General features: G+C 26.4%; 2 protein-coding genes across 2 annotated transcripts in view; both read left to right on the top strand.

The window, feature by feature from the left end:
- The window catches only part of LOC125873819 (uncharacterized), a 17521-nt gene that overhangs the window by 1342 nt on the left and 4610 nt on the right, over positions 1-11569 (top strand). The window lies entirely within an intron of this gene.
- Positions 10321-11569, top strand: part of LOC125874890 (uncharacterized) — a 942258-nt gene continuing 941009 nt past the window's right edge. The window contains exon 1 of the mRNA XM_049555936.1: positions 10321-10329. The gene's annotated coding sequence lies outside the window, so the exon portion shown is untranslated. The remainder of the gene's footprint in view (positions 10330-11569) is intronic.

Below are 11569 nucleotides of genomic sequence, written 5' to 3'. Positions count from 1 at the left end.
CTCTTCCCGTAATTAGTACTCTATTTGTATTACGGATTCCCATCCCCTCCGTTTTCTTAAAACATTTAGCTTTTCTAAAAGTATTGAACCCATTTGCGCTTCGCGCGAATTAGTACGTTTTTCGATTGTTCATTTTCTATTTTTTTAAATTTTAACCAATGATATTATTCACACTTATTTTAGTGAATTCATCTGCACTTCGCGCGAATTTGTTAATTTTTCGATTGCTCATTTTCTAATATTTTAAATTTTAACTAATGATATTATTCACACTTATTTTAAGTATTTTCAATCTTCTAATCTTTATATAATATATTATTAAAAAAAGTTAAGATAGAAAAAAATTCAATAAAATTTGATTTCCTTCGGTTAATTTTAATGAACTAGATTATTTATATATGTAATACAAATTTAATATACGAATTTTGTATGCACTTTTATCTTATTTTATCCTTCCATTTTCTCTTTAAATTCTTTTGTTTTTAATATATTCCTTTTTCGGCGTTTTCTTTTCTTATTTTCCTACCTGTGCATTTTTCATTATAAAAAAGAAAATATCAAATCACATTTTCTTCTTCTCCTTTTAATTTCCTATATTATTTTATTACTATATATAATAAGTGGGAATATCTACTACTTAGCACATGACAAGTGTTGAATGATTTGTGCTTAGATAGTGTTGTACATTCTTCTTTTATGGTTGTACCTTTAAAATTTACATTATTGGACAATTTAACACCATTAATCACAATAATTAATAACTTAAAATATTTTTAAAAAAAATATGAAAATTTGGATGTCATAAACTTTGAAGTGAATAAAAGGAGCTACAAGCTCCACTATTTAATTTTTTTTAATAAAAAAAGTGATGAATTTATCCATTAAGTAATTGGGGTTATAAATGCATTAGACTTGGGAATTATAGATAATACTAGTACTAAATAAGAATAGAAGTTATGAAGATGACGAGGTGTAGTTTAGGAGAAGAATTACATAAAAATAAATAAATGGATAAAAATGAGAGAAAAAGTTAAATAAAGAAAGAAGAAAAAGGAAAAATATAATATTTGATCAAGAGAGATGCCGAATCATTAATTCTAGATTCACTATTAAGTTATTGCTCTTTACTTGGTTAAAACAAAATCATAAAATAATGCTTTTATAAATAAAAGTATATCTACATAAAAGCCTCCCCCATTTTTGGTAGTTTAATTTATTTCATTATATGAAATATTGTCTGTTTAGCTTATTTTGGAAATTTTAAATTAGAAGTCCCTAAATATGCTTCTACTAATAAACATTATTTTGCATTAATTTTTTCTGAAGCAGCCCAAAGTCTCTAATTACCTACTTGACTTTTTATTTTCGATATGATAGATATTTCAAATATACTTACTTAACGATTCATCTTCTATTATAATAATTCTAAATATCTATTTAACTTTTCTCGATCACTTTAATAGTTATTTGGTATATGAAAATATTACTTATCGTTAATAATTTTTAATATTTCTTATTATTTGTGAATAACGTTTTTTGTATTTATCTTATTTTTGAAAACTCAAGAGTCTAATTTTAAGCTTTTATTAGATATTAAAAGAATCATTTTTTTTATCTTTATAACATAAAGCCTTTTATCATTCTTTTATAATTGATTATTTATTACTTATTTTATATATTTAAAACACAATATATAACAAAAAATAATTTTTTACTTTCTTGCAAGGAGAACGATAACTCTATTAACACCAAAAATTATTTTGCACAACAAAAAATATGTATCACCATTTATTTACCAAAGAAGCAACATGTAGAGAAGCAAATTTAATTGAAGTAATTTTTGAAGTCTTCAAATTATACATAGCTCATCTACTACAAATAATTTTCATATTTTTAAGAGTATGTTTAGATGTACTAATAGTTTTTGGCTTATAAGACAAACGTTTAAAGTAGAAATTCTAAATTAGAACTTATTTTATTTTCTTAGGTAAAATATATTTTTTATTTTACCCAAACACTATAAAAGAGACTAAAAAATTATTTTACTTTTAAAATACGTAAAATAAATCATTCCGAACAGGCTATAAGTGGGTTTGTCTAGTTATACAAAAATTATAAGATCTTTGTATTGTTCGCTATATATATAAAGAACATTAAATAGATGCAAGAACCTATAATTTCAAATGAACCATCTCGCATAATAAAATGAATTGTAATTTAAATGTCATACCTTATTGAAACTCCGTTTGACTTGCCGAATGGATCGAAGTCTGAAATCTTCAATAACACATTGTCATCCATCAAATATGCTTCTGCAAATATCTACTTCAAACTTTTTCACGATAAAAAATAAAAATATCAATCGAAATAATAAACTAAATTAAATCAGTTATATCACGCGAGATCCGACATTTGTCAAGTAAATTTATATGAGAAAAAATGTTCGAAAGATCGAATAAGATTTCAATTGATATGAACTTATACATTTGTCAAGTAAATTCATATTGTCACGTGTTTCATGAAAAAACTTTGAACTACAAAAAAAAAAAAAAAAAAAAGGCAATTATGAATTTCTTCGCGAATGGAAATCCTCCAAAGAAGGGCATGAAATTTGTAAGATGGATTTCATGTGGATGTAAATTTCACAAATGGTAGTTTCTATAATTTTGGAGTAAAGAATTCAAATCAATGTTTTGTCATATATAACTCTCCAAATGTCTTTTAAGTTCTCCATTATCATACACAATAAGTTTAACTTATTTATGGTGGATTAAATTGGAAATTAGAAGGTAACTTATTTATGGTGGATTTTTGGCCTTTTTTTCCCTAATTTAAAAGACATATTAATTAAAGAGAAGTGCTAAATGACCAGAAAATTTGGCCAGAATATTTAAAAAACTATAAAAAAAAATTATTTTAAAATAAACTAATCTTTTTTCTATTTTTTAGTTAAAAGATATTAAAGTTAAAAGGATAAAAATGTTTTAAAAGGTAAAATAAGATAGTTAAAATATCATTTTGACCAAATTCTGGCCAAAAAGATTTTTCCTTAATTAAAAATAGCCAATTTGCCCTATTTAATTAGAAACAAAATCCTTAACACATGTAATTAAGCCCAAGGTAACCTTTTGACTACTCTAACATCAACCCACGTAGATCTTTCAGTTAGGTTTTCTTCACTTAATTTTTGCATTAAATTCTTTTCTCATTATTACACCACTTAAGTTTCTGATAGTTTCTTCTTCATTGCAACATGAGATACTAAACAAAATCTATATATAATATAAAGCCAAATGTAAAAAAGTGATGTGGCACCTCTCTAAGGCCTCCATTGCTATTTATCTTTTTCCTCATTTTTTTGACTTTTTTTTTTCTCTATTTTATCTTATTTTTTAATTAAAGAATTAATCATACTAATTTATTGTCTATAAGTTATTACATTAATTGTTAATTATTATATATATTATATTGAAGAACGGAAAAGGTCACTAACTGAAATCAATAAAGCCCAAAAACACAACATTTTTCCGTTACTACAACTCATCAATTCATAAAATCTTTTATTGTCCTTCTCTTATTCATCCTTTTTTTCTCCTCACTACATTTTGTGCCTTTTTCATTATTTTCCTGCCTTAATATTTTGCAAAAATTAAATATAGTTTTATTTATTTTGTTAACCATTTAACATCATTAATCCCTTTTTTCTAATACCTTTCTCTATTCCTTCTTAAAGATATTAGTAAATTACAATTAAGACATTAATATCAATATAAGTTACAATTTTACTCTTTTAATTTATATTATTCAATAAAGTTACAGATTTATTGATTACTATAAATAGTAGAGCATATCTTCTTCACCAATAGTAAGAATTTCTTCCTCCTCCTCCTCCTCCTTCTTCTTCTTCCTTCTTTCTTTCTTCATTATATTTATACTAAAGTACATCATTTTGTTTACGTCTAATTTTATTAAATATAGATTATTTGTCACTAACTTCTATTATTTACAGTGTGGAAGATAAGATGAGCATATGGCAATTTTGGGATTTCAAATTCAAATTCAATTTTGATGAGTACAATATATAATTTATGTTACTGTTCTCATTTTAGTTTGTTTGATGTCTCTTATTTATAGTGTTCTTTCTTATTATATTTTTTTCATTTGTGTTGCTTTTTTCCTCGTTATTAGTGATTTTACTAATACTTATTATTCCATGCATATTTTTTGTGAATAAGTTTTATTGTTTACAATGGAAGATAAGATGAACATATGATAATATTTTAGGGATTTAAGTTTAAGTTTGATGAACAAATCAATAAAGGATCCCCTCAATTACTAATTTTTCCATTAATCTTCAGTGGTATATTGGATGTTGGTTATGTCGACAAATTAAATATTAGAAGTAAGGATCATCTTTCTTGGTGCTTCTACAAAGATTCATTTACTTATTAATTAATTTTAATTAATTCTTATACTATTTTATTTATTTTTTTGAAATTTCAAGTAAATTGTTTTTAACCTTGAAGCTTGAATCGTTTAGTTCATAGACCTTCAAGATTTTTTTTATTGATTCAACATTGTATAAGTTTTTTTTCCTTCACAAAAAAATGAATTTAATTTTTGTGTTGTTATGTAAAGTTGTGAATAATAAAATTAATTTGAGAATTCAAGAATTTCAGAATTTTCATTTATGTTTACCTTTTAAAATGATTTAGAAATATTAACTAATATATAACTAAAGTTAAAGGAATATTAATTTATACATATAATACATTGAATTTAATTTATTTGAATACTTTATATTATTTATGTAATTGAGGTTATGTATTTCTCAATCTACTCATTTTATATAAATAAAATAGGTCGAAAGTGATTTAAATATTTTATAAGCTAAGAGTAGTGAAACGTGAAAAGAAGGTTAATTCATTATTAAAGAGAAGAATAGCAACTTTCATAGAATATGAATATTAAAAGGAAGAAAATAAGTATGAAGAGACTATAATATTTGTATGAAAGAGTAATTATTTAAAATGTAATTGATCCTACTCGAATCTCAACAAATATTTTAGAACTATTTTTATTTGATGAACAAGGAGATATTATCGTTTAATGTTTTGAGCTTTCTAAATTTGATTTAATATTTGTATTCGTGAGGAAGATGCAAAAAAAAAAAAATACGTACAAACAATGAAAGATTGATTTGAAAAAAGTCATACAAAATTATAAAAGTAAGATCGATCACTAACTAAAGTTTTCATCAACAAAAGAAACTCTTGAGAAACATTAGAATATATTCTTTGATGTATTTTAATTTATTGACATGTGATCTTCATAATCTAAAATAAATAATAGATATAGAAAAGGAAGATGATCAATTATAATTATCAATATAATTCTATCTCATATAAAAAATATAAGGAAAATTTAACTAACAGAAAATTTAATTTTTGAATTTCCCTTTAAAATTAGTTGAAGTAAAAAAGTGAACTAACTTAATTATCTTAAAGGAAAGATACTGAAAAAATTAAAGGCAAAAATAAGTAATTGAAAAGGGATGTGAAAAAATGTGGAACCGCAAATGATTTTGAAATGTAACTAAAATAAGAGATCGAATTACATAAATAAAATAAAATTATCCAAATAAAAAATAATAGGAACAAGAATAGAACAAGAAACTCATATAAACAAAAAAAAAAAGAAAGTAAAAGAGATAAATTTCAAAATGTCAAGAATGAAACATATATAGAATCAATTAATTTGTTTTTTTTTCTTAATTAAGTTCTTGAAATTGTGATTTGTTTGGAAAGGTTTAATTTGCCAGCGTTGATTGCATCAATGTCTTACTATTCTTGTGACATTTTATATATATAGTAAAGTTAGATATAGATAAAGTGGTGTGGTCACTTTTTATGATCTAGAAGTCATTTCTCTTCTTCTTTTTTATTAATTAATATAACCAATAATTAGGGGGGTAATTAGACTGGAAATGGACATCTTTAACACTAATTTAATTGAAGTAAACATAATGTATAATTTTACATTTATAGGTTGATATCATAAAAATTAACTCTGCGTTTTAAAAGAACAAAAAATAGTTGTTAAAAAAACATGTTTTCGTAAAAAATATTTATTAAATGTATTTGCATTTTTAAGCATATAAGCTTATAAATATTTCAGAATAAATTAAAGGAAAACTTATGTATAGACACATATAGATGAAGAGTTCAACTTATTAAATCAAACTTACCTTTTTTAATTAAAATAAGGTGAACAATTTTAGCGATATAGTTTTTTTTTTTAAAGAAGATCTAAGATTCTTAAGCGATTTAAAACCGCAAAATATATAAAACATAAGTACTAATGATAAACTAAATTAAGAACGAAATTTGATATATTTGAATTAAACATTACAAAGAATCTTTAGAATATTTTTAACACTCAATTATTCTAAAAATTAATTATTTAACGAATTTAGCAAACTAAATCTAATCGCGCGAAGCGCGACTAAGTTCACTAGTTAAGAGAATAAAACTGAATACTAAACAAAATTAAGAGAATTAAATGCATGAGTGATTGTTGAGTTCTTTTTATATATATAAGAATACATTATAAATAAGAAAAATAGGAAAAAATGTTTTAAGAAAAGGAGAAAATAGATAAATGCCAATGGAGGCCATTGAGAGGTGCCACATCACTTTTTCTATATATATATATATATATATATATATTGTGGTTTCAATGTTATTGGTTCTTTATTATTTTCTTCTTTGGGTAGATATTTGAGACCTTTTTCAACTTTTTTTTTATATTTTCTCCATTCCATTTTAGTTGTTACTATGTTGCACTTTTTAAAAGTTAATTTAACTGATTTTTAAAATTAAATTAGATTGCTTTAATTCAATATATGTATACGGAACACTAAATAAAAAATCAACAAAAATAAAAATAAAATTGCTGCTATAAGAAGCTAAGGGCATATGAGCGATAAATATTAATCCAAATGTGTTACACCAAAACATAATAAAAGTTAACCTTAATCCTTGAATATTAAAGTAATAAAAATACACGCTATCACTTAATTATATATAGTTAAGTGATAAATATGAGTAGAAAAATAAATCTTAAAATTTCGTAGTATCGTGTTAACCCCCACAACCACAGGGTAACAATGTGTGAGGCCTATGCGTTGAGTTCGAGTCGAGTTCAATAGAGTTTTTTACAATATCGAGCCGAGCTGAGGTGAATCGAGTTCAATAAGTTTATATAGTATTGAATCGAGCTGAGTTGAGTTTGAACCGAGTCAAATTAACTCTTTAATTTTATTAATTTTGTGTTGATACGTCACTAGGAAATTAAATTTATGATAAATTCGTTTGAAAAATATAGGCATCAATTACTAATTTAAATACTATGTACTATTTAAATGTTTCAACACTTTTTGGATTAAAACAATTCCATACATATCAATCACTGTTCTGGCTCTTATTGTTGTGGAGGAGCATCACTGTTCTAGGCTCACTGTTAAGCATTCAAATCAACAATGAAATCAACCTTTAAATCGTTTTCTGGAGAAGGTATTACCTGTAAGTGTTTTCTTCCGGCTGCCATGGTAGAGTACAAGTTTTATGTGCATAGAAATTGAGTTCTAGGACAATAATAGGGTAGAATTTGAAGGAAATAATATTACCCAAGTGAAAGACCTAACAATGATTTTATAGAAGAAACTTATTAATCTACAAATAGTAGGTAAATAACTCAATGACTTGTAATTTTTGTACATTAAAAATATGTAACAAGGCACTCCTATTTATAATACTAATACTAACAGCCAAAATATACTACTAGAACTAGGAACCTATAAAACTAACAAATCATAATTAAACATAAATAAGAATATACCATAAATAATAAATCCTAAACTAGTAAGGAATCCTAAATTACTTAGAAATCCTAATCTTGGTTTATTTCCTAAATAGCCTCCCTTAAATCAAGATCTTCAAATGTGACCATGCCTAGCATCTTCTTCAATTTTAATGGCTTTGTGAATATATCAGCAACTTTTCTTCGGTCTTGCAATATTCAAGCATTATCTCTATCTTGGACCAAGTCACGAATGAAGTGCCATTTGATTTCAATATGTTTGCTACGGCCATGAAAAATTGGATTCCTTGTTAATGCAATTGCAGACTTGCCATCACAAAATATTTTTGTAGGCCTATATTGCTTGTGTTGAAGAAATCCAAGCATCCTTCTCAACCATAATGCGTGTGTAGCACTACTTGTTGCAGTCATATATATACTTTGCTTCAGCAGTTGATAAAGCAATAACTTGTTATTTCTTTGAAGATCATGAAAATACACTAGATCCCAAATAAAATGCATAGCCAGAAGTACTTTTTCTTTGCATCATATCATCATCCCAATCACTATCAGTATTACTATCATTAGTCTTTGAATAAAATATGTCATCAGAGTGTGTACCTTGAATATATCTCAAAATTCTCCTGGCGGCTTGCAAGTGAGATTGACGCGGAAACTCCATAAATCTGCTAATTAATTCAACTCCATAAGTAATATCAGGCCTTGTAGAAGTCAAATATCTTAGACTCCCTACCAATTTTCTAAAATATGTAGCATTAACTAAATCACCAGTTCCATCTTTGCTCAACTTCAATTTCTCTTCAATAGGGGTCAAGATTGGTTTGACTTTGTCCATATTAAATCTTTTCAAAATATCACTCGCGTATAAAGATTCCATCTTTCAATTGAGGAACTTCAATGCCAAGTATAAGCACACAATGAGAATATCTCCATCAGTATTGAATTTTATGTATAGTGTATTCTCATAAGGACATTTATGAAAATCATGTCCCATAAAATAAGAATCAATGCGAGTATACCAAGCTCTTAGAGCTTGTTTCAACCTATATAATGTCTTCTTCAACTTGTAAACTTTATTTTCTAAACCATTTTTGACATATCCCATAGGCTGCTCAACATACACTTCTTCCTCAAGAACACCATTCAAGAAAGCAGATTTAACATTCATTTGATGTATTTTTCAACAATTATTTGCAGCAAGAGAAATAATCATTCGAATAGTATCAAGTCTAGCAACATGAGCAAATACCTCATCAATACATGCCTTATGTTTTTATCCTTTAAAAACTAATATTGCCTTAAAGCGGTCTACTTCTCCAGATGGTTTGTATTTGATTTTGTATACCCACTTGACTTCAATTTATTGTTTTGAAGGCGTCAAATCTGTCAACTCCCAAGTGTTATTTTTCTCAATATCATGAATTTCTTCATCCATTGCATTCATCCAATGATCATCTTTTGCAGCTTTCTCAAAATTAATTGGATCACAATTGACAAATAGTGCAAAGTTCACAATATCTTCATTAGATAAATTTTTATTGTTGTCAACAACATAATCTTGTAAACGGGCTGGTAGTTGGCGATTTCTTTGTGGACGAATCTATGTTTCTATTTGAACAGGACGAGCTACTTGTTCCTATTGATATCTTCAAGAACTTCCTTCCTCCATAGTTGAAACTATTGGTTCAGACCTAGACAACTCAGAATTATTCTTTGACTATTCTCAAGTTTTGTATTCATCAAAAGTTACATCTCTACTAATAATCATCTTTCCTGTATCTGGATTAAATAACTTGTATCATTTTGTCTCATGACTGTAGTCAATAAATATACATTTTTTGTCATATCATCTAATTTTTTTCTCAAAACACCAGGAACAAGAGCATAAGCAAGACAATCAAACACTTTTAGATGAGAGATATTTGATTTCTTACCAATCCAAACTTCTTGTGGAGTTTTTTCAAAATTGGAACGAGTTGAACATCTGTTTAGAACATAAATCGCACATTAGACAGCTTCTGCCTATAATTCTTTGAAAATATTTTTGGAATGCATCATTGATCTCACCATATTCATCATTGTTCTATTTTTTTCTTTCGGCTACATCATTTTGTTGAGGAGTATATCTAGCAGTCAGTTAATGTTTAATGCCACACTTCTTCAAATAGTCATCACAAACAAGAAACTCAGTACCCCTATCAGTTCTCAAAGTCTTAACGAAGTACCCATTTTGTCTTTCTACATAAACTTTAAAGATTTTTAAGACTTCACATGCATCAGATTTATTTTTCAAAAAATATACCCAAATTTTTCGACTGAAATCGTCAATAAAAGTAATAAAGTATTTACTACCTCCATTGGAAAGAACTTCAACCGAACACAAGTCTGAGTGAATTAGCGTTAATGGTGTATTAGCCCTCCAAGCTTTGCCTTTTTGAAAAGGTTCTCTATACTTCTTTTTCAAAATGCAAGACTCACACTTTGTATCAGGAAAAATCAACAGAAGGCAAACCATTAACAATTTTATCTCTTGCAAGACATTTCAAACTCCCAAAATTCAGATGCCCAAAGCGTAGATGCCACAATCTTGTATCATTAGATTTAACAGAACTAAAGCAAGGTAAATCTCCACGGTTGAGATTAAGAGGCCACAAACAACTTTGATTCATTTTTATCGTTGCAATTAATCTTAATTTATCATCGCTAATAGTGTAATTCCATACTTAAATCGCAAGTCATATTCTTTTTCTGTCAGTTGTCCTAAACTCAACAAATTATGATGAAGACTTGGAACATAATAAGCATCAGATACAAAGTGAGAAGAGTCATTTATTGAAGTAATTGGAATTTTTCCTATTCCAATAGTAGGCACTTTTGAGTTATCACCAAGTCTTACGGTAGCTCTAAATGATTCATCTAGATCAACAAATAATTCCTTATCCCCAGACATATAATTGCTACAACTTGAATCTATAAATCATTCATTCCCTTTATTTTTTTCTATTTATGAGCTAGAAAATAATAATGTCTCTTGTTTATCTCTATAATTTTCAGTCAATTTTGCATGCACCTCTCTATTTTCAAACTTTTTAAACCAACAATCTCTTTGATAATGTCCAAATTTTCCACAATTATGACATTGAATTGTTGATTTGTCACTGTTTTACTCGAAAAATATAAATAAAAGAAAAATGACTAAGTTTTCAAAAAATCGATTAAACTTATGATTTAAGAGAAATCGAATTTCCAAAAGAATAGAGTCGCCACTTAATTTTTTAGTAAAATCAAGAAAAAATTTAGGGTTTTCAAAAGACTCAAACAGATAAAATCAATTGAAGAAAAGGGGTTTGAGTTCGATGTACATTCCGAGAAGGTGTTAGGCCCTCGGAATGTCCGCTAACTTGCAGTTGACCGGTGATTTGACTAATTTTTAAAATTTTAACTAAGTAAAAGAACTCATAACGACTTTAACTAATTCTTTTGAAATCTTAACTAAGTAAAAGAACTCATAACAACTTTAACTAATTTTTTAAAATCTTAATTAAGTAAAAGAACTCATAATGACTTTGACTAATTTTTTGAAATTTTAACCAAGTAAAATAACTCATTTATTTAACTTATTTATTTATTACTATTTTTTTTTTTAATCATTATTACTTTTTAAGGGGAAATAAACTAGGGGGGGGGT

This window comes from Solanum stenotomum, chromosome 8 (assembly GCF_019186545.1).
Source record: "Solanum stenotomum isolate F172 chromosome 8, ASM1918654v1, whole genome shotgun sequence".
Taxonomy (NCBI): domain Eukaryota; kingdom Viridiplantae; phylum Streptophyta; class Magnoliopsida; order Solanales; family Solanaceae; genus Solanum; species Solanum stenotomum.
The sequence above is the reverse complement of the archived record's forward strand: the minus strand, read 5'-3'. Positions and strand labels throughout refer to the sequence as shown.